Source organism: Gorilla gorilla, chromosome 18 (assembly GCF_029281585.2).
Source record: "Gorilla gorilla gorilla isolate KB3781 chromosome 18, NHGRI_mGorGor1-v2.1_pri, whole genome shotgun sequence".
Classification (NCBI taxonomy): domain Eukaryota; kingdom Metazoa; phylum Chordata; class Mammalia; order Primates; family Hominidae; genus Gorilla; species Gorilla gorilla.
In genome coordinates, this window is record NC_073242.2 from 18,562,987 (window position 1) to 18,568,996 (window position 6,010).

A 6,010-nucleotide genomic window follows, 5' to 3' on the forward strand; every position below is an offset into this window, starting at 1 on the left:
GGGGTACACACAAACCCCATGAGAAAAACACACTTCCATAAAACACAGGAATGCACGCTCACACAGAAACACGCATGGAAACACACATTGTCTTACAGACTCACAGACACACTCATCATCACATAAACAGGCACACACACACAGCCACAGAAGCACACACCCACACCCACATCAACACACACACTCCCACACGGCACCCACGCCCTCATGCACACAGGTAGAACAGGCCTGCATTACCTGATAATGCAGTTAAATCAGACGTGATGCTGCCTGCCGAGGAGACCTGGAGGCTTCCCATGAATGGGCTTTCGGACGAGAGGTCTCTGGGTGCATTTGGTGACACCCCAGGCAGAAGGGGGGACGCCACAGCCAGCCTTGCCCAAGGATGCCACGTCCATTTGCTTCAGTAGGATCTGCATCCTGTAAACCCTGGTTCCTGCCTCTCCAGGACACCCCACTGAGGTCAGCACACTCCCCATGTTTAGAAGGCATCTCTCAGTGAAATTTGGAGACACCCCAGGCAGAAGGGGGGACGCCACAGCCAGCTCTGCCCGCGGATGCCACGTCCATTTGCTTCAGTAGGATCTGCACCTTGGAAACCCAGGTTCCTGCCTCTCCAGGACACCCCACTGAGGTCAGCACACCCTCCAGGTTTATAAACAGTCTCTGGGTACATTTGGTGACACCGCAGGCAGAGGGGGGATGCTAGAGCCATCTCTGCCTGCGGATGCCACGTCCATTTGCTTCAGTAGGATCTGCACCCTGTAAACCCTGGTTTCTGCCTCTCCAGGACACCCCACTGAGGTCAGCACCCCACACCCCCCACCCCCAGGTTTGTCCAGCTTCGCTCTCTGAGGAGAGACCCAGAAAGACGACATTCGGTGGAATTCTGGCTATAACCTTTTGTGGCCAGCAAGAAGGATCACCAAGCTGTCCTGTTACCTTGCTGGAGCAGTCACTGGTTTCACGCTTGGCCCCCGTGCAGTGAGTGCCTGGGCCAGGCTTGATTCCTGGAGCTCCGGTGAAATTTGGGCTTGGAGCTCATGCCTGCACCATCCAGAAAGCAGAAGGCAGCCGGCCCGGGCTGTACGGTTCGTAGAATCAGAGAGAACACTGCTTGCCTTCGTGTCTGTACCACAGTAAATCTGCCAACTGCGGTCAAAGTCTCTGGATTCCTGCCCCTTCATTTTATTTTGTCTATTACGGAGCGGAAGGAGTGAGAAAGATTTTGCTTCCTATTTTGTTTTGCAAAGCCCTTCTAAGAAAAACAACTCGCGTTCTGAAAATGAGATTCTGAGTGTCCCCTGGGCATGATGAAAACAAACTTTGGGAATCCAAGGGCCTGAGAGGCAGAGTGAATGTCATTAGTATTTCCCTGCGAATGACAAAGTCACTTTTTATTTATTATTATTATTATTGTAGATTCAGGGGATCCATGGGCAGCTTTGTGACCTGGGGATATTGTACGATGCTGAGGTTTGGGGTATGAATAATCCCGTCACCCAGGCACTGAGCATTGTACATTCTTGAGGTATATAATGTGTACTAAAGATAAAATGTATATTTATATATGCACTAATGATTCAACTTGATTCCTTGTAATTAAGAAAAACAAACCCCAAATTCTAGAGGAGTTCTAGAAATATGTAAGAAGAGAGGCCAGGTGCAGTGGCTCATGCCTGTAATCCCAGCACTTTGGGAGGCCGAGGCAGGTGGATCACCTGAGGTCAGGAGTTCGAGACCAGCCTGATCAACATGGTGAAACCCTATCTCTACTAAAAATACAAAAATTAGCCAGGCATGGTGGCACATGTCTGTAATCCCAGCTGCTCAGGAGGCTGAGGCAGGAGAATCACTTGAACCCAGGAGGCAGAGGTTGCAGTGAGCCGAGATTGCTACTGCGCTCCAGCATGGGCAATAGAGCGAGACTCCGTCTCAAAAAACAAAAAACAAACAAACAAACAAAACCAAGGAATTTTACCATGCATGTGTCTTTTTGGTAGAATGACTTCTTTTCCTTTGGGTAGATGCCCAGTCTTGGAATTGCTGGTGCAAATGGTGGAGCAGTTTAGATTCAGGAGGTACATGTACAGGTTTCTTACATGGGTACGATGTGTGATGCTGAGGTCTAGGGTAGGAGTGATCCCATCACCCAGGTAGTGAGCATAATACCCCACAGTTGGTTTTTTCAACTCTTGTCCTTCTACATTCCTCTCTCCCCCTAACTAGACCCCAGTATCTGTTGCCTTCTCTGTGTCTACATATACACAACATTTAGCTCCCACTTATAAGTGAGAACACGCAGCATTCTGTTAATTTACTTAAGATAATGGCCTCCACACTGTTCACAATAGCAAAGATGTGGAACCAACCCAAATGCTCATCAGTGATAGACTGGATAAAGAAAATGTAGCACATAGACACTGTTGGCTGGGCACGATGGCTCACACCTGTAATCCCAGCACTCTAGGAGGCCGAGGTGGGTGGATCACCTGAGGTCAGAAATCCAAGACCAGCCTGACCAGCATGGCAAAACCCCGTCTCTACTAAAAATACAAAAACTGGCCGGGGGTGGTGGTGCATGGCTGTAATCCCAGCTACTCGGGAGGCTGAAGCAGGAGAATTGCTCCAACCCAGGAGGCAGAGATTGCAGTGAGCCAAGATCGTGCCACTGCACTCCAGCCTGGGCAACAGAGTAAGACTTGGTCTCAAAAAAACAAAAGAAACAAACAAAGCACATAGACACTGTGGAATACTATACAGCCATGAAAAAGGATGAGTTCATGTCCTTTGCAGGGACATGGATGAAGCTGGAAACCCTCATGTTCAGAAAATTGACACAGGAACAGAAAACCAAACACTGCATGTTCTCATTCATAAGTGGGAAGTGAACAATGAGAACACATCGACCCAGAGAGGGGAACATCACACACTGGGGCCTGTTGCAGGGGTGGGGGACTGGGGGAGGGACAACATTATGAGAAATACCTAATGTAGATGATGGGTTGATGGGTGCAGCAAACCGCTATGGCACATGTATATCTATGTAACAACCCTGCCCATTCTGCACATATACCCCAGAAATTAAAGTAGAATAGAAAAAATAAAAAAATAATAAAAATAATTAAAAAAGATAATGGCCTCCAGCAACATCCATGTTGCTGCAAAAAAACAAAAATCATGATTTTGTTCCTTTTCAGGGTTGCGTAGTATTCCATGGTGTAGATGTACTGCATTTTCTTTGAGGGTGGAGGGTGGGAGAAGGGAGATCAGCAAAAATAACCTGTGGCTGGGTGTGACAGCTCACACCTGTGTTCTCAGCACTTTGGGAGGCCGAGGTGGGTGGATCACCTGAGGTCAGGAGTTTGAGATCAGCCTGGCCAACATGGTAAAACCCTATCTCTACTAAAAGTACAAAAATTAGCCGGGCATGGTGGTGCACGCCTGTAATCCCGGCTCCTCTGTAGGTTGAGGCAGGAGAATCCCTTGAACCCAGGAGGTGGACATTGCAGTGAGGCGAGATCGCACCACTGGCCTCCAGCCTGGGTCACAGAGTGGGACTCCATCTCAAAAAATAATCATAAAAATAATAATAATAACCTGTTAGGCTTAGGACCTAGGTTGATTCCATTACAAAAAAAAAAAAGAAAGAAAAGAAAAGACTAACTTTTTAAAAGACGGATCTCTCTGTTCAAAAACAAAACCAATGCCCTGTCAGGAAAGATGTTCTGTGTTTTTCTGGTAAAGCTGGAAGGAACCTACAAGAAGGAGTCACCCCATAAAATTAGTGGAGCAGCATTGCCTTTTGGGGTGAGGGCTGCTTCTGTTAGGCCACCAGGATGAGTGCCTTCCTGGGGAGTGTGGCTCATCCTACACCATCCAGGAAGCAATTCCTGCCCCCAAATCACCTGCCAGTTTCTGCCCTGTAAGTAAAATCCCCAGTAAGCAGGCAGCAGGGAGCTGCTTGCCTTGGAAGGCAGCTGAAGTCTCTGCCCACCACCCAGACTGTGTCCTCTGGGCAAGTCCAGGGCTTCCAGTTGGATGGTTTTCACATTAGCGGCTGCTGTTTAGAGTCATCAACATTGGCCAGGTGCGGTGGCTCACGCCTGTCATCGCAGCACTTTGGGAAGCCGAGGCGGGCGGATCACAAGGTCAGGGACCAGCCTGGCCAATATGGTGAAACCCTGTCTCAACTAAAAAAAAAATACAAAAATTAGCTTGGTGTGGCTGGGCATGGTGGCTCATCCCTGTAATCCCAGCACTTTGGGAGGCTGAGGTGGGCGGATCATGAGGTCAGGAGATCGAGATCATCCTGGCTAACACGGTGAAACCCCGTCTCTACTAAAAACACAAAAAATTAGCCAGGCACGGTGGCAGGCACCTGTAGTCCCAGCTACTCGTGAGGCTGAGGCAGGAGAATGGCGTTAACCTGGGAGGCAGGGTTTGCAGTGAGCCCAGATCGCGCCACTGCACTCCAGCCTGGGCAATATAGAGTGAGACTCTGTCACAAAAAAAAAAAAAAAAATTAGCCTGGTGTGGTGGTGGGCACCTGTAATCCCAGCTACTCAGGAGGCTGAGGCAGGAGAATTGCTTGGACCCTGGAGGCAGAGGTTGCAGTGAGCCGAGATCACGCCATTGCACTCCAGCCTAGACAACAGAGCAAGATTCTGTTGCAAAAACAAACAAACAAACAAAAAGAATCATCCACATTGCCATGGCCCAATCTCTTCCCAGACTTGTCAAATCTTTACCACTGGACCTCCATGTTCTAGTTTCAAAGCTCTGCTGGCCACAGTGGCTCATGTCTGTAATCCCAGCACTTTGGGAGGCTGAGGTAGGAGGACTGCTTGAACCCAGGGGCGTGAATCCATCATAGGCAACATAGTGATAATAGTGTTCAATGAGAGCCCGTGTCCAGTAATTCCCCAAATATCTGAGAATTTTCTTTTCTCTAAGTCACAGTCATCCTGGTAGAAGGCTGTAGGTCCCTTTGGGGAAGACTGGGAAAAAGATTAACAATGTAAATTTTTGGCATTGTAGCAGCGTACTTCCCCAAGATCACCCAGCCTCCCCTTCACTTAAGGGGTTGTGGCCTGTGAACTGGCTCAAGTCTGGGAATTGATTGAGGGTTTTAGATCTGTGTTTCATTAATTTGAGTTAGTCTTTTATTCAGTTGACCTAGAATTCTTCATTTTTTAAAGAACAACTAAGACTTTGGTATAGCCCATTAGCCCTCCCTGTGGATACCATGGACTACACAATGCCGTGGGTTTCTGTGAGTCAAACCATTCTGACTGCTGCTTTGACACTGCTTTCCACTGTGGTGACCACACCCACCTCATCTTTGGTGACTAAGGACAGCCCATGTTCCCTGCCACCCCAGGATTCAATTATCCTCATTTTATTTAAAGATCCCAGTCCAGTGGCTGCAGTTCCTGCTGTTAACATTTTGCCTACTGAGAGCACAAGCTCAAAGCTCTTCCAAGATACTGGGCTGCTCTCACAATATTCTTTCTCACGATCGTTGTGAGAAGTATGTTCTGTAGACCCTCCAGTGTGAGTGAGCAGGTCTGACATAATAAATCCAGTCTCCCTGAGTTTTTGCATACCTTCCTGTACACATAAACCAAGGAAGTTGTGGCATCTCAACTTTATGTACCTTAAGTAAACTCTGATTCTGTTTCAGCCAACCAACCAAGACACCAAACAAATAAGCAAACAGCCAACTAATCAACCAACAAGCAAGCAAGCAACAAACCAACCAAACAACCAAGCAAGGAAGCAAGCACCAGCCAACCAAGAAAGCAACCAACCAAGTAACTGATCAAACCAACCCTTGGAGCCCTTTCTAAAGCTTTGACCTACAACCCTGAATCCAGAATCTCTGTTTAGTGGGCCAATATTAATAAATTTAGCTGAATCCAACTTTATGTTACTTCCACCATGGTGCCACACAATATCCATTCCCACATATATTCTCCAGATTTCTTTCTGTATAAATTGTGTGTGT